Below are 26,146 nucleotides of genomic sequence, written 5' to 3'. Positions count from 1 at the left end.
GGGGTTTTGGTTATTTAGACATATGGATGCCCTTTAAAAGCACTGTGCTGTTTGTGTTTCTGAAATTTAAGCAAATGAATTCATGCTATCAATTCCATTCTGTGTCTTACGTTTCTTCCTTCTGGCTTGCCTGGGAGATCTTCCCAGTTGCTTAATGAAGACCCAGTTCATTACTTCTGACGGCTGCGTGGTATTCCACCCTGCACAAACATGTTTTATTTACCCATCCCCTAGTGAAGGACACCAGGCTGACACAGATCCAGACCAGCATGACTGTCTCATCCTTGTACACATCTCTCGTGGGCCTCTGTGCCCCTCTCTGAAGCTGTATGCCAAGGGTAAGTACCAGTGATGCGGAAGGTTCACGCTTAACTTTTTTTTTTTTTTTTTGAGACCAGGTCTTGCTCTGTCACCCAGGCTGGAGTGCAGTGGCATGATCTCTGCTCACTGCAATCTCCACCTCCCAATGCAAAGCTATTAATAATACAGGTTTCTCTGTAACCTGGCTGTCCTGGTTCACATTTCCTAACAAGAGGGACTGAAAGGTTTTCCCTTTCCCACTTCCTCACTAGTACTCAATATGATTACAATTTTCTATTTTTTGCCAATCTGAGGGGTTAAAATGGTACCTTCTTATTTTAATTTGAATTAAAGAGATTAGGCAATTCTTTTTACAGTTATTAGTTATTCAAATGTCCACTTCAGTGAATGGCCGATTTAAATACTCTTCCTTTTTTCCCGCCATTGGATTCATGTGTTTTTCTTATGGATTTTGCTCTTATTTATAGAAGCTGGAGAGTAAACCTTTGCCAGTTTTAGACTTTTAAAAATATCCACTTTCAACGGGGTGCAGTGGCTCATGCCTGTAATCTCAGCACTTTGGGAGGCCGAGGTGGGTGGATCACTTGAGGTCAGGAGTTCGACACCAGCCTGGCCAATATGGTGAAACTCCTTCTCTACTAAAAAATACGAAAAAAAATCAGCCAGGTGTGGTGGCAAGCGCCTGTAGTCCCAGCTACTTGGGAGGCTGAGGCACGAGACTCGCTTGAACCCAGGAGGCGGAGGTTGCAGTGAGCTGAGATCACACTACTGCACTCTAGCCTGGGTGACAGAGCAAGACTGTCTAAAAAAAAAAAAAAAAAAAAAATCTGCTTTCACTCTGTCATCCCACTGTTAACTTTGTTTATACTGGTTGTCATTTGTCTTTTTTTTTTTTTTAACAGAAATCTCTAATGTTGATGTAATCAAATCCATTTATTTTTGTGTCTAATGGTTTATGTAATTTTTTATTTTTAATCTTTTCAAATAAAAACTAACTTGAATCTTGACTGATAAAGAAAAAGGAATAAAAAAATATTAACTCTGAGGTTCAGAGTTATTTTTATTTTTAGTTATTTATCTATTTCTTTTTTGAGACAGGGTCTTGCTCTGTTGCCCGGTCTGGACTACAGTAGTGCAGTCTCAGTTCACTGCAGCCTTGACCTCCTAAGTTCAACCAATCCTCCTACCTCAGCCTCCCAAGTAGCTGGGACTACAGGTGTGCCACCACACCTGGCTAATTTCTTTTATTTTTGGTTGAGATGGCGTGCCATCATGTTGTCCAGGCTGGTCCTGAACTCTGGGCTCAAGAGATCCACCTGCCTTAACCTCCCAAGGTACTGGGATTACAAGCCTGAGCCACCGTACCTGGCCAGTTATTTTTAATACATTTTCTTTTATTAATATTATTGTTTATAATTTTACTTTTCACATTTAGGTCTTTCTCCAGTTGGATTTTTTTTTAAATGTTGTATCAAGTAGGAGCCCAACTTAACTTCTTTCCAAAGCAGTGAACCACTCTTCCTGATACTCTGTACTAAGCAACTCATCCTTCCCTCACTGATTTGTGATGTGTCCTCTATCATATGCTGCATTCCCTTATAGTTTTTTAATTTAGACTTGTTTTTATTTAGTAAATGTATGTATGTATGTCTACATCTGTCCCTAGTCTCTTACTCTGTGTCTTCAGCCTGTCTGTCCCTATGCCAATAACACACTGCTTTTACTATTATGACCTTGTCATCATAGTTTGATTATCAGCAGAACAAATGTTGCCTGTTTTTCTTTTAAAATTGGATTTGCTATTCTTCTCTACAAATTTTATAATCGAGTTGTTTTATTCTCCAAAAATCCTCCTGGAATTTAATTAAATGTAGAAATTCATTTGGGGCTAGTAGGCATCTTTCCAAGATTAAATTATCTCAAACATGGATATAGTACTTCTATTTATTTAGGTCTTTTATGTAATGGCCTTTAGTAAAGTTCACTTTTTTTTTTTTTTTTTTCCTTTATGCTCTTGGGCCTTCTTTGTTATCTTAATTCTTAGGAACTTTGTGATCTTCATCGCCATTATCAGAGGCAAGTTTACTTTCTAGGATCCTGGGAGGGGGCCAGAAAAGTGCCTCTATCATTGTAAACATTTAAAAGTAGAGTATTTTAACCACAATTGGTTAAGGCTGCTGTCTCTTTCCATCCCAAGTTTCCCTCCATCACATCTCCCCCAACATTGGCACTGGAGTGATCACAAGTGCTTTGGAGCTCCAGCTGAGAGGAATTTGAGATGGGGATACACTAACTTGAGGTTGATGGGATGTATTTATGTGTCTCAGGATCACATCCAGGTCTAGTTAAGTCATGGCTAGATGTCTTGGTGTCAGAGTGACTTTCAGAAATTCCTGGAATTCATTCCAGCCACTCTCCTGACTCACTGGATATCTGAACATAAAAGTGCAAAGACAGCAGTTAATTTTTTTAATGTTGTTTTTCTGTTGTCATGCTCATTACATTTTTCAGTTTTTAAAAATTGTAATTAGTTGTGATTTCTATCTCTAAATAAACATTTATTTTATACCTAATTTTGAATCTGTAGTTTTATTTTATTTTTCTGAAAGAGAGTTCCCCAAATTGCACAAACTTCCACTCCTTAAAACTCGGATTTGAGCCAGGCCCGGTGGCTCACACCCATAATTCCAACACTTTGGGAGGCTGAGGCAGGCAGATCTTTTGAGGTGAAGAGTTTGAGGCCACCCTGGACAACATAGTGAGATCCTGTCTCTATTAAAAAAAAAAAAAAAAAAAGACACCTGGATTTGTCCATGGATATTATCAATGGTATTGATGTTTTGTGTATTCAAATTTCTATTTTGATCTAGAATCCAGCAACCTTACTAAACTCTCTTACTAGTCCTAAAAGTTCGTCTGTTGACTCGTTTGGGTTTTCTCATCAAATTATCATATCATCTGCAAATAGTGACTATTTTATCTCTTTCTTTCTAATATTATATATATAAATATATATATATATATATTAATACGGGGTCTTGCTCTGCCACCCAGGCTGGAGTACAGTGGCACCACCTCGGCTCACTGCAACCTCCACCTTCCAGGCTCAAGTGATCTTCCCACCTCAACCTCCCAAGTAGCTGGAATTACAGACTACAGGCACATACCACCATGCCTAGCTCATTTTGGTTTTTTTTTTTTTTTGCAGAGATGGGGTTTTGCCATATTGCCCAGACTGGTCTCCAACTCCTGGGCTCAAGCAATTTGCCCACCTCAGCCTCCCAAAATGCTGGTATTACAGGCATGAGCTACCACACCTGGCCCCAATATTATATTTTTCATTTCTTTTTCTTGATGTATTGCATGGGTCATGACCTTCATTATTCTGTTGAACAGCATAGCAGTGACAGGGGATGTTATTTTCTTGTTCCCAACCTTAATAAGAATTCATAAAAAGTGTCTTCTTTAAGCATGAGTTTGCTGCAGGGTTTTGTTAGCTAATTTTTATGAAGTTAAGAAAGCTCCTAGTTTCCTTAGAGTTTTTTTTAAAAACTCAACTTTTGGTGTTGAATTTTATCAGAAGTTTTTTGCATCCACCCAGAAGACCCTATAATTTTTCTCTTTTATTCCTTTAAATCAGGGTTGACAAAATGTAGGCTGTAGACCAAGTTGGGTTGCTGCCTGTTTTTCACAATGCTTAATTGGAACAGAGCCACACCCATTATTTACATATTGTTTATGGCCGCTTTCACACTACAATGGAAGAGTTGCATAAGGAGATAGACACCAGCTAGCCCACAAAGCCTAAATGATTTATTATCTGGTCTTCAACAAGAAAAAGTTGTCTAACTTCTGCTTTAAAGTAATGGATTACATTGATATACTGTACTTTCTAATACTGAACTACTTTCGCATTACTGAAATAAATCCTTTCCATTCAGTCTGTTTTTTTTTTTCATTGTAGCATAACCTACTTCAGGAAATTACACAAATCTTAGATGTACACTGAACCATAATGCAAACTATGGATTTTTGATGATAGTTGTGTCTTGTAAAAACTATACCACTCTAGTGCTGGGATGCTGATAGTGGCACCAAGTGAGGAGGGCAGGGGGTATATGGGAACTCTGCTCACTTTTGCCATGAACCTAAAATTGCTCCAAAAAAAAAATCTATTAACAATTTTTAAGAAGTTCACTCTAATGTGTCTATATATAAGGTTTTTTCCTTTTCTATCTGGTTCAGTACTCCTTTAACCCCTTCTGTCTGAGGGCTCATATGTTTCTTTAGTTCTGAAAAATGTGAAGTCACTTTCTTAAAATACTTTCTCCTTTTTGTGTACTCTTTCTTCTGCTTCAGAAACTCATTGTAGAAACACGTAAGTATTTATTAGCCCTCTCCTTCCTGGCCTCCACATCTCTTAATTTTTCAATATTCTTTCTCTCTATCCCTGGGATATTTTATTTTATTTTATTTTATTTCATTTTAGAGATGAGGCCTCACTCTGTCACCTAGGCTGGAGTGCAGTGGCACAACCACAGCTTACTGCAGCCTCGACCTCCCAGGCTCAAGTGATCCTTCTGTCTCAGCCTCCAGAGTAGCTGGGATCACAGGTGATCGCCTCCACGCATTTTTTTTTTTTTTTTTTTTTTTTTTTTGGGTTTTGTTTTGTCATCCACACTAAAGTGCAGTGGTGCAATCTCAGCTCACTGCAGCCTCCGCCTCCTGGGTTCAAGCGATTCTCCTGCCTCAGCCTCCTGAGTGTTGGGATTACACTGTGTGCCACCACACCTGGCTAATTTTTGTATTTTTAGTAGAAACGGGGTTCCACCATGTTCGCCAGGGTGGTCTCAAACTCCTCAACTTAAGTGATCTGCCAGCCCTGGCCTCCCAATATGCTAGGATTATAAGCCTGAGCCACTGGGCTCAGCCTCCGCACGTTTTTAAATTTTTTTGTAGAAATGGGGTCTCACTATGTTGCCCAGGTTGGTCTCAAACTCTTGGGCTGAAATGAGTCTTGGCCTCCCAAAGTGCTAGGATGATAGGCATGAGCCACCACACCTGGCCAGGAGAGCTTCTTGACTCTAATTTAACCTCTTATATCCATATAATTAGATTTAGTTGAAATGAACATTCCCCAGATCTGAGTCCCCAACCCCAGTGGTCTCTGTGCCACAACTGACGAAGGCAAGAGGGCTAGGAAAAGGTTATTTCCAGGACCTGAGCTCCAGGGACCATTCCCCCATTCCCTCATTCCCTCATTGCCTCATTCAAGAACATTGATTCCTTTTCTTCCCTGTGCCAGCCCCTGTCCTGGGTCCTGGAGGCACTTGGTCCCTGAATAAGTCTCTGGCACTCTCATCCGTCTCCTCATCTGTGATACCCCAGCCATGCTGGCCCTCTCCCATCACCTTGAAGATGCTGAGCTTCCTCCCCTCACAGGGCTCTTCCACTTGCTGTTCCTGGCGCCTGAAGTGACCTCCTACCACTCCACCCTTCCAATCTCTGCCAATTTTTGTATTGCCGACAAAAATCAAGGCTCAGTTCAAATGTTACCTCCTCACAGGGCCCATCCCTGACCACTTTGTCTACAGCAGTCAACCCTCTGCTCACTCAGCATTACCATCTTTGCCTTCTTTACACACAGCATTTACCACTGTGGGAAACGAGTGAGGGGAGGCCGCCCTAAGCTGCAGTTACAGACAGGAGGGAACGCAAGGTAATGGGAGAGCCACCATTCATGTCCATTCGGAGTCCTCACAAGCTGGGACCTCTGGGAGCATCTTACAAGCACCACCTTATTTCATTTACACAACTCTGTATAATGTAGACATTATGGTTATACTCATGTCACAGATGAGATGAGCAGCTTGAGACTTAGGGAGCTGAAGTGGCAGGGCTAGAGCGTACTGGAGTCCGGACTGGACCTGAGTCGGTGTGACTCCAGAGCCTATGTTTGTAACAAATACGAAGTGAGGGGAAGGAAGAGGTACCCATCTCTCTGCTTCTCTTGCACGTGGTACATCTGGACATTTGTCTCTGGAGCTGGGAGGGCTCCATGACATCACCTCAGAGTGCCAGCGCCCGGCATACCCACTGAAAGGGCAGAGACACTAAGTCTTCCTCTCCATCCTTCCCCATTTCTCTCCTTACAGCACTGAGTGGTCACGATGGGACTCCAAAAGGCCTCCTTTCATTAGGAAGCTGGAGACAAAGCTTCAGCCCACCCCTACTCACAGACCCCCCTTTGCCACATTGAGGGTTCATCCCACCCCTCGCCCCAATTCCACATGCTCAGGACACACAAAGGCAAATCAGCTCCTGAGCCCACCAGCTCCATGGCCCTCTTGTCCCATATCCAGAGGGATACCTGGTTCCCGGGCCCTTTACAGTGGAGAGGCTGTGATCAGAGCAGATCACAGCCCTCATAGTCTGTCCTAGTCTCTGGGTGGGGAGCTTCTGGGTCCTCTGGTCTTTCCTGCTCTTGTCCCTCGTGTCCCTTCAGACAGAGAAGGCCAGCACTGCACCCCTGAACAGCCATGGCTGTGTGGGCTGGGGTGCTGGACTCTGTAGGTTAGGGTTGCTGGGCTGTGTGGGTTGGGGATGCTGGGCTGAGTGGGTTTTGAATGATAGGCTTTGTGGGTTACTGGGGCTGAGCTGGAGAAGCACAGTGGCTACCTCAGAGCCCCTTTCCCATCCCCCATGGCTCTGACAAGGGCAAGGGAGGAGACAGCAAGGATTCCCAGGCCTCTTCCTCCTCCCCACCTGGTGGAGGTTGTTGGAGGCGGCACAGGGAGCTGCCACCAGTGCCCTGGCCCCTGGTCAGGTTAGGCCTGGGGAGAACCACAATAGAGCCCTCAGTGGGCCTCAGGGCTGCAGCAGATCTACTGTCTGCAGAGAGCCTTCCCATCTTTCTTCTGTTTCATTTTCCTGGCAGCTCTTTGAAGTAAGCAAGGAAGGGAGTGTGAACCCCCTGAGGAGAAGGAGACACCGAGGCTCAGCAAGGTGAACTATGCAGAAGGCTACACTGCAGCCTTGAATGAGTGCTCCAGCCAGGACTCCCTCTGCTCGCTCACATTAATGCATGTGTGCTTACATGGGGGCCTTGGTCTGCTAGGGCTGCCATAGCACAATATCACAGCTTACACAATATCATTGGCTTACCCAACAGAAATGGACTTTCTTACTCTCTGGAGACTGGAAGTCTAGATCAGAGTGCCAGCATGGCTGTGTTCTGGTGAGGGCCCTCTTCCTGGCTTGCAGACACCACCTTCCTGCTATGTGCTCAAATGGCCTTTCCTCAGTGCATGTGCAGGATGAGAGAGAAAGAGAGGGAGCTCTCTGTGTCTCTTCTTATAAGGGCCCTAATCCCATTGTTGCTGAATGCCAGGGGTTTGACCTAGGTTCAGTTGCTCGCTGCACAGAAAGCCAATCACTGACACAACAAGTATTGCTGAGGAAGAACACTTTAATGCAGGTGACATCAGCAGGGAGATGGGAGACTGGTCTTAAATCTGTCTCCCTAACTGACTAAAGTTAGGGGCTAAGATAACGGAGACTTAGGGAGTGGTAAGGAAGAGGAGTTGGTCAACAGGCAGCAGGTGTGTCTAATTGGATGTGGTGATCTGGGAAGTTTGTTCGTTTTTTTTTTGTTTTGTTTTGTTTTTGTTTTTGTTTTTGTTTTTGTTTTTGTTTTCTTGAGACAGGGTCTTGCTCTTTCACCCAAGCTGGAGTACAGTGGTGCAATCATAGCTCACTGCAGCCTCAACCTCCCAGGCCCAGGTGATCCTCCCACATCAGCCTCCTGCATATCTGGGACTGCAGGTATATGCCACCACACCCAGCTAATTTTTTTTTTTTTGAGACAAGGTCTCACTATGTTGCCCAGGCTGGTCTTGAACTCCTGGGCTAAAGCAATCCTCCTGCCTCAGCCCCTGAAAGTGCTGAGATTATAGGTGTGAGCCACCACGCCAAGCCTGTTCTATTTTCTTGATAGTATCTTAGAGGACTAACAGTTTCCTGAGAAAGGAACTCAAATAAAACAAATGTAAGTTTCTCAAGCTTCAGTTTTATGGGGAAATTGGACTGGTTTCACCATCATGAGTACCCTACACTCATCTAACCCTAGTCACCTCCCAAAGGCCCTGTCTCCAAATGCCATCACATTTTGGGTGAGAGCTTCAACACAGGAATTCATGGGGTGGGGGGGATTAACATTCAGTCATAACACCAGGTCTATGTTTTAAACCATTTGCATTGCTATAAAGGAATACCTGAGACTGGGTAACTTATAAGGAAAAGACATTTCTTTGGTTCGTGGTTCTGCAGGCTGTACAAGAAGTATGGCACCAAAGTATCTGCTTCTGGTAAGGGATTTGGGAAGTTTCCACTCATGGCAGAAGACAAACAGAGACACATGTGTAGGTCACATGGTAAGAGAGAAAGCAAGAGAGAGAGGGGAGAGGGTGCCAGGCTCTTTCCAACAATCCTGTGGGAACTAAGAGTGGAAACTCATTCACTCCCATGAGAATGGTGCTGAAGGTTCCAACCCTACAACCCAAACACCTCTCACAAGGCCCTACCTCCAATATTGGGGATTAGATTTCAACGTAAGATTTAGAGAGCTCATATAATCAAACTGTGGCTGGGTGCAGTGGTTCATGCCTGTAATCCCAACACTTTGACAGGTCAAGGTGAGAGGATCACTTGAGTCCAGGAGTTTGAGAGCAGCCTGAGCAATGTAGCAAGACCCTGTCTCTACAAAATAAAAATAAAACAATTATCTGGGCATGGTGGTGCATGCCCATAGTTCCAGCTACTCAGGAGGCTGAAGTAGGAGGATTCCTTGAGCCCAGGAGAGAGAGGCTGCAGTGAGCCATGGTTGCACTACTGCACTCCAGCCTGGTCAACACAGTGAGACCCTACCTCAAAAATAAACAAATATACCACCATAGCAGTGTGCATGCACAGATGTTTGTGCACGTATAGGCGTGCATAAGTGTGTAAACAGGCATTGTGCATGCCTTCCTGTGCACAAGAAGTGAGTGTGAGAGCCACGTGCAAGAGGATCTATTTCCCTAGCCTGGCCTCTGTGGCTCCGCTCTGTTGCCGGCCCCATCTCTTGCCCAACCTCCCACTTCAGTAGAGACTCCTCCTTGACTGAGATCTCTTACAAGTTTTGTTTGTGCTGCCAGGGAGGTCTGTGGGCACAGTCTGGCTGTACAGGCTCACTGTGACCAGCTCACTCACCACTCCTATGTGCTAAGCCTCTGCCTTATGCTCCACCCTTTCTCACTTCCCTCAGCACAAATAGTAGAAAGTCCACCTTGGACCTGCTCTACATCTCTACCAAGAAAGCAAGTTCCCTTCTCCATCAAAAGTCAGCTAGGACCATCCTCTGAGCTCTCATCTCCTGCTAGCCCAGGGTGGGCTTTCCCTCCCTCCTTACGGAGAACAAGGTTCATTCCCCCTGCACCTACAGATCGTATTTCGGGGAAGCTGTGCGTGCCTCTCACCTCCCTCTGTTTGAACAGAGCCATAATCCACAGGCCACAGCAGTGGAGAGGCTGGGGCCGCCTTCATTGCTGTCAATTTTCCAGCAGAGCTTATCTGTGCCTTCACACAGTGCTCCCTTGTGAAAGAAGCCAGGGGCGGTGTGTGACAACCAGGTTAAATAAACGCTGCCTCCCTTCCCTGTCCTGTTACTGAGGACAGCCGAGTGTCTCCTTGGCTTCCACAGATGTTGGTGTATTGTCACCTGTCCTTATTTGATTAGTGTCTTACTCAGAGTGCCTGGAGCCACCTCTTCACAGAAAGACAGCAAGAAAAAGGACATGTCTTTGCTGTTTCCTCTTTGCTGCCTGGGCTGCTGGCCCCAGAACGGCGGGGGAGGTGGGACTACAGGGATCAGGGTTGGGGAATGAAGCTGCTCTCAAGGGCAGCGGGGCCAGGGGTTTTAAGGACTGCAAGCCTGGGATCGCGGTCCGTGCATTGTTGATTCAGAAACCCTTTCCGGACATCTTCATATCCACCCTCCACCGGCTGTCCTGACCCATGGTGGCCTCTCCAAGCTCCTGCAGTACAAGATGAGAGAGGCTTCGTGTTTTCCCACATTCAGGAGAACACATGCATCCCGGCGAGCCCTAGTGGTGAACGCTGGTGCTACTGCAATGACGTCCTGGATTCTGACCCTCTGTGCCCATGAACACGGATGGAACACACCACGACCAAGAGCCACCAAATACAGGACCTGGAAGGGAGGGTGGCCCTTTCCACGTGAGCCCCTCTCCATGGCTGAAAGAACAGATCAGAATTCACGGCCTTCTAATATGGGGTCACTGGCTCCATCCTCATGTCTTATTTAATTTTCTCAGCAGTTCTGTGAGATAGTCGGTAATATTTTCATTTTCCAGATAAGAAGCTAAGGCTCAGGAGGCCAAACGACCTCCTTAAGGTAATGTAATCAGCAAGTGGTAGAGACAAGACTCAAAATTAGATCTTCTGACAACTCCATAATTCAGGCTAATCCTGACATTAGCCTGAAGGGCTGGCCAATGCCAGGTGTGCACAGCCTAATTTGCAAGGTCCATTAAGGACAAAACAGGTCAGGCACGGTGGCTCTCACCTGTAATCTCAGCACTTTGGGAGGCCAAGACAGGAGGACTGCTTGAAGCCAAGAGTTCAAGACCAGCCTGGCAACATAGTGAGACCCAGTCTCTGGAAAAAAAAAAATTAACCAGGTGCAATGGTGTGCTCCTATAGTCCCAGCTATGCAGGAGGCTGAGGTGAGAGGACTGCTTAGGCCTAGGAGTCCAAGGCTGTAATGAGCTATGATCACACCATTGCACTCCAGGTTGACTGACAGAGCAAGACTATCCACCAGGATATGGTTTGAATTTGTGTCTTTGCCTGAATCTCATGTCAAATTGTAATCTCCAGTGTTCAAAGAGGAGCCTGTGGGAGGGGATTGGATCACGGAGGTGGATTTCCCCCTTGCCATTCTTGTAACAGTGAGTTTCCACGAGATCTGATTGTTTGAAAATGTGTGGCACCTCCCCCTTCTCTCTCTTCTCCTGCTCTGGCCATGTAAGACGTGCCTGCTTCCACTTCCACCATGATTGAAAGTTTCCAGAGGCTTCCCCACCCAGGCTCCTGTACAGCCTGCAGAACCATGAGCCAATTAAACCTCTTTCTAAAAAAAAATAAATTACTCAATATCCAGTCGTTCTTCATAGCAGTGTGAGGAACAGACTAATACAGAGACTCTGTCTCTAAAATAAGAAAAAAAATTAAAGAACAAAACAACTGGGAATGAGAAGATCAATGCAGCCCTCTCCAACAGGTGTTTTCTGGTTCACGTGTTTTCACCGTTGGGTAGTCATGAACTGGGCTGGCTAATGTTAGACATAAGTCCCTAGTGAACAATAGCTATAGCAGACACATTCTCACGTACGCTCACCGAAGTGTGACACACACACCCCTATGCCCAGGCATGCAGGCATCACCTTCTCATCCCTGCCCACCTGTATCCCCTGGGAATCCATTTACATCTACTCAACAGAGCGGGGAGGAGAAGGAAATAAACCTATATCAACACTGTATTTCTATTCCTCTCTCTCCTTGTGAAAACAAAAGAGGAACAAGGCAAAGCCTCATCCAACATTCATTGGGAATCATCTCGACATGATCCCGGGAAAACAGGTCCTTCTCAAGTCCATGGTTCAGATGCAGCCTTTCCCGTGACTGGGAGTGGGGACCACAGGCTGCTTGCAGGGCTCCGTGTCTGAGACAGGAACTTCGGGGTAAGGCTTAATTATGATGCGCAGAGCTGCATTGTGGAGAGGGTTTAGAGTCACTTAATTAGTGTAGGCATATACAGTCGTAATTACCCTGAAATGTGGCCTAATTAACCTACGGAAAAGCCAGGACCACTGCTCGGGGATGCCAGAGACATTAGTAGTCTATTAATATACTCAGTCTGGGCCGGATGCGGTGGCTCACGCCTGTAATCCCAACACTTTGGGAGGCCGAGGTGGGCAGATCACTAGGTTAGGATTTCGAGACCAGCCTGGCCAACATAGTGAAACCCCGTCTCTACTAAAAATACAAAAATCAGCTGGGTGTGGTGGTGCACACCTGTAGTCCCAGCTACTCGGGAGGCTGAGGCAGGAGAATTGTTTGAACCCAGGAAGCAGAGTTTGCAGTGACCCAAAACCACGCCGTTGTGCTCCAGCCTGGGTGACAGAACAAGACTCCGACCCCCCCCAAAAGAAAAAGATATATATATATATATATCTCCAGTCTGCTATCTGGCACAGCCTTTCGGGGGGACTCGGGGCTGGGGCAGACAGAAGAGAATAGGGTTTGCCTGGGAAGATTAAACGTTTAAGAGGAAAGTGTGACATGGGCAGGGAAAGGAGAAGGGAGTGATATTTATTGAGGACCCATAAGGTCCAAGCAATGTTCTAGTCCATTTCTTACTTAATCCTCAAAACAGTCCTTTAAGATTGATATTAAAGTTCAGGGAGGTTCATTCATTAACCCAAGGTTACACGGCCAGGAAGCATTCAAACTGGAATTCCCCTGTAGTCTGCGGCTGCAAAGGCCATGCTTTTCTCTCTCTTCCACACTGCCCTGGGCGGGCACAACAGGCGAGGAAAACGGACTAAACAGAGGAGAGCCCCTTTCAGCTCTAAGGAGGTGGCTCTTCTGCCATTTTAGAAAAGTGGAGTCATTCAAGCAGTTCAACCTGTCAGTTGTGTTGTGCAGGCTGGACACTGCACATCCCTAGGAGTCCCATTGCCACAAGCTACAGGGAGAATAATGTCCCCTAGAGGGCACGGTGTATGACCTGCACAGCCATTCACCGCAACCCTGGGAGACTGCCCTACATGACCCTTTAATTTTCCTTCCTACCCAAGAGAACACCTTCAACTCTGGCTCTGAACCCAGATATTGGCCCAAAGCTAGAGAAGCTACATCTGGGATAATTCTTCATGAAGCAGAATTTGAACCCAGTCCTCTCCTGGGGCGACTCCAGCACCCAGGGACACTCAGATGCCAGGACACAAGTTCAAAGCCCTCTAGGGGGAGCCCGAGAGCCGGGCGTGCGCCGCAGAGCCTGTCTGGCCAGCAGGTTGAGGAATATTCCAACAACGTCCTCATTCTTCCCTGATCAAAGGAGCCGGGATTGAACCTGCTGTAATCATCCGTCGGGGAGTTTGCTTAAAATTCCCCTAATTATGGGAGAGCAGAAAATTGCTACGCCTCAGACTGAATAGAGAAATCGAAGGCGCCCTGCTCCCAGCTGCCTGTGGGGGAGACACGCCAGCATGGGAAGTGAAGGCGGGGGTGGGGAGGCGAGGGGCGACTGAGGATGGGCGATGGGAAGAGAACGGTGTTCCAGTCCATGCCAGGGAGCGGGAGAGGAAGGGAAGGAGCCAGCTGCACTGGCGCTGTGGTGACTGGCTCAGGTGAGGCACACCACCTCCCCTGCAGACAGAAGGGTGAGGGGTGGGGAAAGCAGGCCTGGGGGGAAGAAACAGCCAACAATGCCCCCTCCCATGGCTGGAGCTGGCTTTCTGGAGAGGCTGGGGATCCCCAACTCTGGCTTAGTTTGGAATGCGGGCTCTGGAGCATCCTCCCTGCCAGGAGAGGGGATGGGAAAGGTCAGGAGGAAAGGTCAGGGCGCAGGCCGGCAGGGCAGGGCTCATCCAGGCACCCCGCTCTGGGCTCAGCCCTGTTCCAGGCACGCTGAGTGGTCTAGAAGGAGAAGAGGACCAGATTTCTGCCCTCAGAGGGTCTCCTTCTGAAAGGGGAGACTGGGTGAGCATCTTAACTGAAAGTAAGATTCAAAGGCACTGTACACACCAGTGCCTGGCCCTCAGTTTCCTGAGCTGTAGGAAGCGGGTGGGAGTGCACTGAAGTGCCTGGATCAGAAGGGGAGGCTTACTGGGCAGGCAAGTGCCAAGCAGAAGGAAGGGGCAAAGGAGGAAGGGAGCGGAGAAGGGAGGGCAGAATTCAAAAGAACCTTGCATAATAGAAGGGGATTGTGGGGGCCATGTTTTGGATGAGGGGGCCAAGGCCCAGGGAGGTGGGGTTACTTGCCCAAACTCACACAGTCCATCAGTGGCTGAACTGGGGCTCAAACTCGGATTTCAGACTCCTAGTCTGGTGCGTTACATGGCCATGGAGGCAGAGGTTGGGAGTGGGGGTCTGGCCAGAAGTTGGGATGCTGGAAAGAGTGTGGGGACTCGGGCTTAAAGATCCTGCTGTATCAGCAGTCCGTTTACTGACAAGTTGATATTGATCCTACGGGACAAGCAGTGCTTTAAAGGGTCTCTCCTTTGCTAGACCTGCCCCATTCATGAGCTCCCCGGGGTCCCCACCCCAACAGCTGCCCTACAGAGGAGGGATACACCTGGTGCCCCTCCATTCTCTCACCCGTTTCCAAGGGCCTTCTCAGTTCCTCCTGCAAGTCCCCAGCAAGTGCCCAGCTTTGGTCCTCTTGGGGCCCCAGCTACACTATGTTTTTATCACAGTGTGGCGAGGGGTTGAAATTCTGGGGTTGCAAGTTACAGAAACCCACTCAAACTAGCATTTAAGTTCAAAGAGGCAATTTACTGAAAGAACTTAGGAGTGTCTTGTAGAACCTAAAGGCGGGAGTGTGGTGGAGCCTCAGCAAGGAAGGGTCTCAAGGCCAGCAAAGCCACAGGCACTGGGAATTCCAGGTCACCATCTCTCCCGCACACCTGCCTCATTTTTTTTCTGGGGGCAGATCTCACGACCCACAGTGGCCACCCACAGTCCCAAATGTATGTGGAATAGACAGAGAACTCTCTGAAGAGACTGTCCCTGCGCCCTGACTCCGGTACCCCAAAGACTGAATTCTCATGGGTCCAACTTGGCTCAGGTGCCTTTTCTAATCCAGCCAGTGTCGATTCAGGGGGTTGGGTCACATTGAACAAATGGCTTTGATGTGCTCACTGCTGTGTGTGAGCAGGAAGGATCAGAGTTCATGGATAGTTGGAGAGTTAACTCCAACAGCTGTCCATCATGGTAGTGAAAACAGGGCTGGGTGGTGGGTGTGCAGTGGACAAGGCCTTGGGCCTGGACATGGGGATGTTACCTGTTGCAGCAGGCGTTCTCCAGGTGGTTGAGGCCTTTGCGTGTACCTGAAAGGTGAGTTATTCAGTGTGTCAGATACTGCAGCTCCAGTGGCCAGCTGTGGTGAGGCAAATCCTCACATGGAAAACTAGAACTGAAAGATGGGGGCTTCGTCCTGGCCCCAGACCTGCAGGTGCCAAGATCCTGATGGACAGCACCAGGCTAGTCTGGGAAGGTGGGAGCATTGGCACAGGGCCTGCTGGGAAGGCAGACCAGCCCCCGGGGCTCCAGGGTGGTTGTCTGAGCCTGGAAAACCAGTACTTTAAAAACTTGACTATTTTCATGCTGTTTGTATTTTCTGTAATTACTTCCCTTTTGTTCTCCCTTAGTATTTATGGAAGTTCTTTGTAAGAATGCCAGCGGATCCCAGCAGTGCTGAGAGAAACTAGCAAAGGGGTCTCCGTCTGCTCCTGGGCTCATGGTGAGAGAGACAAATCCCCCACAAGCCTGGGAATGGAGGTGGCCAGAACATGGCTGGACATGGGGGGTACTGGAGGTGGGGGGACCAGGATTGCAGCCAGGAGGGCTCCTGCTCCCCTGAAGGGCCTCTCTTTGAGCTCTCTTTTGAACCTGGGGTGTCCCTGGGCTCCCTGGGAACAAAGTCTGTTGTCCTGGACTAGACTGGGCTGGCTGTTAGAACTGCCCACATACTTTTGGCCTCATCCTGGGGGTGGGGGGCAGGCAGCCTAAGCGAGCCACTCTCAGGCCAGGCCTGGGTGTGGACTCCTGAGGAAGCTGCTCCCTGTGACCCTGGGTGCCCCTGGGTGCTGAGGCTGGCAGGAGGGGCAGCAGTGGAACCGTAAGAGGTTTGTTGCCCATTGTGCATGACAAGTCAATGTGTTGAAACACCAGGTTACACCAGAGAAAGAGGTTTATCTGTAGGGCCACCAAACCAGGAGACAGAATGAAACCTCAAATCTGTCTCCCCAAGGAGTCTGAAGCCAGGGTTTTTAATGGTTTTGGAGTGGGCCAGAGTGTGGAGATTGTCGAATGATTCGAGTGCAGGGTGAAGTTATGGGACAGGAAGATGAATAAACTGTGTTCTCACCCTGACTCGGTTCCTCTTTGGGGGTCTTCAAACTGGTTGGTGTCAGCTGTTTCACTGGAATTCAGGATCTGCTTAAGTAATTGTTGAACAAAAGTCTTATGTCTCTAACATCAGAAATCTTATCTATAGGAATAATTGGGATGCAAATGACCAGTGTCAAGTGCTACGTGACTGTCGGTTACAAAGAAGTGGGTCAAAGTGCAGCCTGATTAATGCCTATCACCGTATTTCTGCCCAGAATTCTTGTTCACCCTGTGAGGACGGCTTCAGCAGTGGCTTGACTGGATTAGCAAAGATTCTGCCCACGGTAGGGGGCTCTGCGCTGGGGCCCAGAGAATGGGAACTCAGACTCCTGGGATAAGTTCTCCCTTGATCCTGGTTTCTGGGGGTTCCAAGTCTTCCTTCAAGTTCCCCTTCCCCAGCTCTGGCTCTTTACTGGGCCCCATCTTAAACAGTCGACAAGGGCATCAAAGCCAAGTCAGGCGGGGGGACGGCAGTTCGTCACTGGGTTTGGGGCCAGCTCGGCAGGAGATGGGGAAGGTCTTGGTGGGGAGAGAAGCGGTACCTCTGTGATTTCAAGGAGGAGATAGGGTGGAGGTTCATAGTGGCAGAAAGAGCCAGGGATAGAGTCATGAAGTCTTTTGCCCTCTGATATTAAATTATTTGTAAGCAAATTGTCACCAATGCATCCCTAGAAGGTCCTGGCACTGCTCCGTGCCGTGGCCATTCCTGGCCAGATGGAGTTGCCCTGCGTGGCTGAGCAGCTCCGAGGAGGAGTGAGGTGTCTGCAGACAGAGAACCAGCAATGACATGGGACATTAGGTGCTGATGGCTTTGCTGAGCAAGAGAATTGCAATTAAGGACATGATGAGTCCCTCTGGGGGCTGTCAGACAAGGGTCCAGAGCAGGGGTCAGGAAGCTGGGGTTTAGAAACAGCAGCTGGAGGAGGGGGTGATGAGAGGGGAGCCAGGACAAGGTGTCGGGGTGCAGCCACCGTCCTCTCAGCAAGTCTGCCAAGAACAACGAGGTGACATAATCATAACAGCACCTGCCTTTACGCAGTGCTTAACATGCCCACACTGAGAGCTAGGCAGTATCATTATCTCCATTTTACAAATAAGGACACTGCAGACTGGAGGTTAAGTAACTCACCTCAAGCACTTAGTGGTGGCCCAGCACCACCGGGCACCAAAATCAGGCCTCAAAGCCACCCCACTGTGGTGCCCTCTTTCCAGATTTCCCCCAGGCTGGCTCAGTTGATGCCCAGGGCCACAGGCCAGCACTGCCCCAGCTTGGATCTTGAGATTTCAGGTGGGAATTCCTGAGGGGTTGAGAGCTCGCCCGGACTTTCTGTCTGCTGCCCCGTGGACCCTACCTCTCCACCTTGCTGTGGGGCAGGGAAGGGAGGGACATCTGCTTGGATGACAGGCAGAAGCCATTCCAGGGAAGATGGCGGACCCAGGGAGGTGGGAGGGGAGGAGGGGAGGAGGGGTGCATGCGTCACCTCAGAGCTGGTGTCTGAGCTCCCCATCTTGCTCAAACCTCCCACCACAGGGAACCCCCACTCCTGATCCTCCCTCCTTGGACTTTGTCCAGTGACATCATTGTCAATAACAAGCTCATCCTTATCCAGAACAAGCATACCTGAAGCATGGGCACCCACTGCACAGCCTCCCTCCAGCCCTGCTCATTTGCACATGCCCACCACACCCCAAGGCACCCTGAAGGTCAGCTGATATGTGGGAAGCAACTGATGAACAACTCTGCCCTTTTCAGGAATTGTTCATATTTTGCACTCAAAACGCAAAACGGGGAGAGAAGGAAAGGGATGAGATGAAATGCGAGGGGGATGAGAAATGAGAGGCTCAGACGCTTGGGACCAGGCTTCATGGCAGTGCCAGTAGGCAGCAGACAAAGGTGCTGAAAGAAGGGGAAATAAGAGGTGAGGGAGTTCAGGATGAAGCCCAGTTTGCCCAGAATACCCGTCCCTTCATTCCCAGCAGCCCAAATCTTATTCATCCTTCAAAACCCAGCACAGATGCCACCTCTTCCATGAAGCCTTCTCTGACCTCCACATGAAGCTTTCTTTCTCCCTAAGCACCTGTCCACATTGATCTCATGAACCTTGTCACGTTCTGCCTTGTGTTGTGCAAACCTGGCTAGACTCGGAGCTCCACAGGGCAGAGGCCGGGCCTTGCTCATCATCCCCTTACAAGACCCCCATGACTAAGGTGGGATCCAGCGGGACTGAAGGAGAGGAGAGGTTCATGATGCTGGACGGGAGGTGGAGTGCACTCAGCTCAGAGGACAGGGGGGCGGCTCAGGAAATATCAGCTTAAAGGTGACTGAGGAGAGCCACTGCTTGCAACCTGAAATCCAGATTATATTTGAGGACCAAATAGAACAGAAGCCTGTTTCTGCAGAGTCCGGCAGCGCTGGGAAAGTGAATGCAGCCAGCTCGTGCCATCTCAGGGTGGGGGGAGGGGCAAGCACAGCTGCAGGGAGAATAAGCTTTTTGGAGAGACATGCCTCTCACACCCCATGTGGGGTTTTTGGTTGTTGTTGTTGTTTTGGAACAACAGTGAGTGACTCTGTCACCCAGGCTGTACTGCAACTGGTGCAGTCATGGCTCACTGCGGCCTCAGTCTCCGGGGCTCAGGTGATTCTCCCACCTCAGCCTCCCAAACAGCTGGGACTACAGACATATGCCACCATGCTCAGCTAATTTTTTTTCTTTTTTTTCTTTTCTGTAGAGACAGGGTTTTGCCATGTTGCCCAGGCTGGTCTCGAATTCCTGGGCTCAATCAATCTGCCCACCTCGGCCTCCCAAAATGCTGGGACTACAGGCGTGAGCCACTGCGTCGCTCTCCCCCACCCCCAACCTGTATGGTTTTGATAGGAGCAACAGCAGAAGTAAAGTCATTTATTTGTTCAACAGTATTTTTATTTCAGATATTCTATTTTCATCTTTATAAACTGCATTTGTTTTTCTTAAATCTTCCATCTCTCTTCTCGTGTTCATGTTTTCCTCTGCATTTCTGAACATATGGAACATAATGTATAATCACTGCTTTAGTATCCTTTCTGCTAATTTCATCGTTTTTCTGTTTCTGTTGATTTTTGGATCTGTTTCTGTTGATTTTTTTTTCTGGTTATAAGCCATATTTTCCTGCTTCTTTGCATGATTTAATTTTTTTATTAGATGATGGATATTGTGAATTTTACGTTGCTGAGTTCTGGATCTTATTCTATTCTTTTAAAGAGTGTTGGACTTTGTTCTGGTTCAGTTATTTGGAATTGCTTTGATCCTTTTAATGCTTGTTTTCAAGCTCTGTTAGAATGAGTTCAGGACAGACGTCAGGGCTACGGTAGCATCTTTCTGAGGCCTCTATCCAATGCACCATGTACTGCAAGGACTCTCCACTCACTGGTGCGAATCTGAGCCACAGCCCCATGTAAGCTCCAGGAATTAATTGCTCAGCCTACTGCTTTCTGTCAGATCAGTGTTCAGCCAAAGTTTTGAGGACCTTTCTACAGGCTTCCCGAACTGTGCCTGCAGCTCCCTTCTCCCCAGGATTCTTCCTCACAGATTCTAGCCTCCTCCAGCCCAATCTCCATCTCACCACTCAACCACCTGGCTCTGCCAACTTTCTCCAGGCAGTAAGCTGCTGCACTGTGTGTTGGGGTGGGGGCACCTAATTTGTTTCCCTTCTCTTGGGGCCCACCACCCTATGCCACCTGATGCCCTCTGTCTGAAAGCAGTCACTTCCTATGTTTCTTTTTTTTTTTTGAGACAGTCTCACTCTGTCACCCAAACTGGAGTGCAGTGGCACGATCTCGGCTCACTGCAACCTCTGCCTCCCAGGTTCAAGCAATTCTCCTGTCTCAGCTTCCCGAGTAGCTGGGACTACAGGCGCCCGCCACCATGCCCGGCTAATTTTTGTATTTTCAGTAGAGACAGGGTTTCACCGTATTGATCAGGGGTCTCAAACTCCTGACCTCAGGCGATCCACCCGCCTCAGCCTCCCAAAGTGCTGGGATTATAGGCATGAGCCATTGCACCTGGCCCTGTATTTCATCCAGTGTTCAGTTGTTTGCATTAGATGAATAGTTTTTCGCTTTTCTTTTTTTTTTTTTTAAGCCAGAATCTCACTCTAATGGCTCAATCTCAGCTCACTGCAACATCCGCCTCCCAGGTTCACGCCCTCCTCCCGCCTCAGCCTCCCGAGTAGCTGGGATTACAGGCTCACGCTCCCACACCTGGCTAATTTTTGTATTTTTAGTAGAGATGGGGTTTTACCATATTGGCCGGACTAATCTTGAACTGCTGACCTCAAGTGATAGCTCATGCTGGCCTCCCAAAGTGCTGGGTAGATGAGCAATTTCTATAGTGGTTAACCCTTCATGGTCAGAAGGGGATGCCTCCTGTGGAATAAATATTGATTGTGGAAATCTCCCACAGGATTTCCACATGTACCAGGCCCTGCTGTAGGTACTGACGATGCAGCACTGAACTCAATGGACAGAATTTCTGCCCTCAGAGAGCTAATATTCCAGTGGGTGGAGACGGACGGTATACAATACCAACAAACAAATTCACTGTGTAGCATGGGAGAGGGCAAAAGGCGCTATGTGGGAAAAAATAGAGCAGGGTGAGGGAGAGCCAGGGAACAGGATGGTAATTTTAAATCAGGGGCTTAGAGAAGACCTCACTGAGAAGGCAAATCTAGGTAAGTGCTCGGGAGGGAGGAAGGGAGCACCGTGCAAAGGCCCTGAGGTGGCAGCAGGCCTGGCTTGCTCAAGGAGCCCAGTGTGGCTGCAGGGGTGTGCGTGAGAAAGAGGCGAGGCAGGGAGACAAATGGGGAGGCCAACTGCAAAGAGTCTCCTAGGCCATGGAGAATGTGGGCTGTGACTCTTAGATGGGAACAGAGACAGGACATGCTCTGCCTTGATAAAAGCCTCACTCTGACCACTGTGTGAATAGGCAGGGGAGGGTCAGGAGGGAAGCAGACAGCTTCTGTTGCAACCAAACGAGAGAAGATGTGGGCTTGGGCCCAGCTGGAGCCACAGAGGTGGTGGGAGCGGCGGGGTTCTGACTATTATGTTGAAGGGCTGAAGGAGCAAGGAGGCAAGGGTGACTCCTAAGTTGTTTGCCCTGTTAAATACAATTTATAGGCGGCCAATGGCTTGGTCTAAGCTCCTGCACTGGGCCTATCAGACCAAACCAAAGTGGAGTCATTCATACTCAAGTTCCATGCCACCAAGCCAAAACTAAGATCTTTATCTGACCTTGGGAGAGATCAGGAAAGAGAGAGAGAGATACTAGCCAAGTCTCCAAACTGGCCAATTTTCATCGGCAAGAAAGGAAGTCCCTCTGCTTTAACCTTTACAAGAAAAAGGAACTTTGAAATGACCAATTCACTTTTCAGTCCCTGTTTCTGCTCAGCCTTTTCCTGTCCATAAAACCCACCTCCTCTGGTCAGCTCTTCAGAACACTCATTCTGTTTTATAAAACAAGGTGTCACCTGATTCTAGAACCACAAATAAAAGCCATTTAAGATCTTTAGATTTTGACAGCCCTGAGGGGCTGGAAGGATGGAGTTGCACTGGCTTGGTATAGAGAAGGTTGCAGCCAGACAGGCTTGTGCGTGGGTCAGCGTGGCTGTGGACATGCTGGGTTTGAGATGCCTACTGGACCTCCCAGTGGACATATCCCACGAGCAGCTGGACACACAAGTTAGGAATTCAGTGGGGAGATCCCAGAGAGTGTGGAGAGAAGGTAGCTGGGGAAGGAGCCCACCGGTGAAGGTCTTGCCTAGTGATGCCCAAACATCACCAGAGAGCTCCTTGTGTTTCCCACTCCATGGAACAGCCTTCAGCCTCCATGAAGTGGCAGGAGCTGGAATACCAAGCTGGCCCCTTCGGAGTCTGGACCATTCCTCCTCTAATTCCAAGAAAGTGGGTCCAAGCTACCTAAGGCTGCTGGCCAGGCCTTTTTTTAAATGGACTGCATCCCTACCCAAGAACCACACTCCAGGACCTCCAAGAAGCTGCGCAGGCAGCTGTCCCCCAGAGGCCCATATTCTGCTCTTCACAGAACCCTCTGGTTCCCATTCATGACTCTGGACAACAAGATTTGTCCCCTTAGCCCATGGGATGTCTCACCTGGACATCTTGCATTTGACAGGGAGTCTCCCCCGACTCTGCCTTGCCCCTGCTGGCCGGGACACTTGTTGGCTGTTTCCCAAGCAATCTTGGCACATTTCTGATCTTAGCTCCTCTCTACTGTGCCTCACCACTGGTGCATGGCTTGGGCGAATATTTCTCCCATGCCCTATAGAGAGAAGATCCAATAGCCCTGAGATCTGGAAGTCCTTCCAGATATCTGACCTCCATCCCCGCTGCTTTTCCCCTTTGTCCTTTCATTCTCTGCCCTCCAACTGGAACCCTCACCCTTTTGCTTTCTCCTCGCCTGTGGCTTCTGTCTGTCCCTGTTTCTTGCCCCTTCCCTATGTCCTTCGGTCTCTTTCATGCCTCTCCACCCCTCCGCGTGCCCTCTCCTCACTCAATCATTTGTCTCGACCATGAGTTGAGGGGAGTGGAGGCGGAGCTCTTGCTGACTCTGGTGAAGGTCCTTTCTTCTCTCTTCACCCTGGGGAGGCCAGAAATTACCTTGATGGCTCCAGAGCCTGCCCCACTCCAGGATGCTCCCTTGTCCTCAGACACCCTCACCTCCTCCCCACACTTGTCTGCAGCTGTGCCCTGCTGTTCTCACGCTGTCCCGGCCTGGCAGGAGGTAGAGCTGGTCCCTCAGGAGGTTAGCACCTACACCTCTGCAGTGACCACAGCTCCTGCTCACTGGCCCTTACATACACACACACGCACACACACACGCTCACGCACGCTACTCCTTAAGTGATGGTAAGGGCAGTGACCAGGTGATCCATCACTCCCTTTTCTTCTCTTGGTATGGTAAAATATGGACAGCAGGAACCTCGGGAGAAATGAGGCATGAAAATTAATCTGCTTTACAATCCTCATGAATATTTAAAAGCTGATGAATATGTAACTACATTTCTTTTCTCCTCCATTAGTGTCTGCTTTTGAGTTACTCTATAGCTCCCTCTGGTTCCTTTGGGGGCTGGTTGGCTAGACTGATTTTCAAATTGGGTTTACAGGTGCCTATAGCTCCTGGGTTCCCTCCACCCCCAGCCTTGGGAAGAGAATTTGTCCCTTTAAAATTCCCCAGGAAGGCCTGGCAGAGGGAGACAGAAGAAACCCTGTCCTACCTCACAATGTGGGGACCCAGACGGGTTAGTGAAGGCACTTCAGAGTGTCACTCACAGAGCACACCCTTTTAAGGATAAACCACCCTTTTCTGCCCTGGACCTTGGTTCCCCTTTATGACAATAGCAGGACCTTCCTGCTCAACCATCATGAGTACTTCAGGGCCTTAGTCCGGGGTGGCCTTGAAAAGCCAAGAAATTAGGCAGCAAAATGTCACTTTCCTCCTACTTAGAAGAACCCAGTATTGGCCGGGTGTGGTAGCTCATGCCTGTAATCTCAGCACTTTGGGAGGCCAAGGCGGGCGGATCACTCGGGGTCAGAAATTCAAGACCAGCCTGACCAACATGATGCAACCTCATCTCTACTAAAAATACAAAAATTAGCTGGGGGTGGTAGCACATGCCTGTAATCCCAGTTACTCGGGAGGCTGAGGCAGGAGAATCACTTGAACCCAGGAGGCAGAGGTGGCAGTGAGCCGAGATCACACCATTGCACTGCAGTCCAGGCAACAGAGTGAGACTCCACTTCAAAAATAAATAAACAAATAAAATAAAAATAAAAATAACTCCGTATTAAGAGAATGGTATGGTTCTCCACAGCCATCCTTGGCCCCTAGAACCAGCCACTACATCTAGAACCACCCTTGGAGCACCTCCCACTTCTGGGCACCTCCCTGGCCCATCCACTCCTCTTTGGTTACTCTGGGAGTCTGCCTCACCGACTCCAACCATCTGGAGCAGGGAAAGGAAGGCTCTTACCCACCTACCCACAGCCATCAATCACCGCAGAGCAGAGCAGAAGGAGCAGCAGGGCATCTTCCCAGAGCAGCAAGATTTTTCCTGGAGCCTGAGGCAGAATCCAGCATTGAACTGGCATCCTGTCGAGGGAAGGCTGGGGCCTGGCTCAGGGGAGGAAGGCGTCATGGGTCGGGGCAATGGGCTGTGGGAGTCATCCATCCCCACCTTCTAGAACCCAGCCCAATCTGGTGGCAGGATGCACTAGAGGTCCCAAAGCCTGGCAGCCAGCCAAAGAATTCCAGGTTCCCCGGTGGCCTGGAATTCCAAGCGAGATGGAACGCTGCTGACCAGAGTGCTCACCCCATGCCTGTCTTCAGTCCCTCCTTCCCATCCTCACGTCACACTGTTTTGATCATATTTCTTCCCTTGTAATGATCCTCAGGGGCTTCTTAATTTCTAGCATATCAAATTCATACCTGACCTTTTATTTCAACTGCCAGCCACCCCGGGCCCCTCATCCACCCCTGGGTTTACCCAGGCTGAAACATTCACCGTCCTAGACCATTCATCCCTTTGCCCCAGGCCCTCTGTTTCTCATCTGATGTTGCCTGTCCTTTTTTTTCCTTCCAGACTCCGCTCAGAACTGCCTCCATAAGGAAGCCTCCCTGGCTCGCCCAGGCCCACTGAATGTGCCTGTCATCTCTTCTGGGCTCTTGGTGCTTCCTGGGCAGAATCTGTGGGGTTCATTGGCACCATCTTCACGTGTGCAGAGTGTGGAAAGGGCTGTTTCTCATGCAGTATCTTTTACACCAGACCTGGCACGCAGACGGCAATCAGTGTCAGCAGCCTCCTCCTAGGACATTGTCGTGTCTACACGGAAACACGCACTCGTCTACACCTGTGGAGCCGCCTCATTCTGCCTTTCAGGAATGGCCTGTCCTGCTGCCAGAAGCTTCCCAATGCAGGGTCCCAGGTCCCTTCTCCCTCCAGACCTCTCCTCTCAGCTCCTGCCTGGGGACCTCACACACAGGGCCTGTGGTGTGCCGTGAGGGCTCGGCTGTGTCAGAGAGATTGGCCAACCTAGGGAAGGAGCCCAACCAGCAAGTCAAGAAACCCAGCTCTGTCCAGTGACCTTAGTCAAGCCACCGAATGTTCTCAGGTCTTGGCTTCTTCATCATTCAAATGGGAGAAAAGATCTGTCCTTTCACGAAAGGGTTATGGGAAGAATCAAACATGAAAATGCTCTGAAAAGTACAGAACACTGTAAATATTAGGTATCTCTGCTACTATAATAATTGTTAAAACAAGGTATTAATATAAGTGTGTAACATCCCCCAGCTCCTCTACACATCCCTGTTTGGGGAGTCCTCAACCTGGCCCCCCTTTTCCTTCCCTCTGGCCTGGGGAGGGGCAGGTGCAACCCCTGGATGAGAGCCCCTGGGGATCGGCAGCCCATTTTCCATGCCGGGTCCTCAGACAGCACCATCGCCTCTAGCTCCTGGCCTCTCCTCTCAGCTCCCCGGCTGCTTCAGCAGCAGGAACAAGAGTGTGCCTTGTCAGACAAGCCCCGTGTCTCCGTAGAACACAC

The sequence above is a fragment of the Piliocolobus tephrosceles genome, chromosome 13 (genome assembly GCF_002776525.5).
Source record: "Piliocolobus tephrosceles isolate RC106 chromosome 13, ASM277652v3, whole genome shotgun sequence".
In the NCBI taxonomy this organism is placed as follows: Eukaryota; Metazoa; Chordata; class Mammalia; order Primates; family Cercopithecidae; genus Piliocolobus; species Piliocolobus tephrosceles.
Note: the sequence above shows the minus strand (reverse complement) of the source record.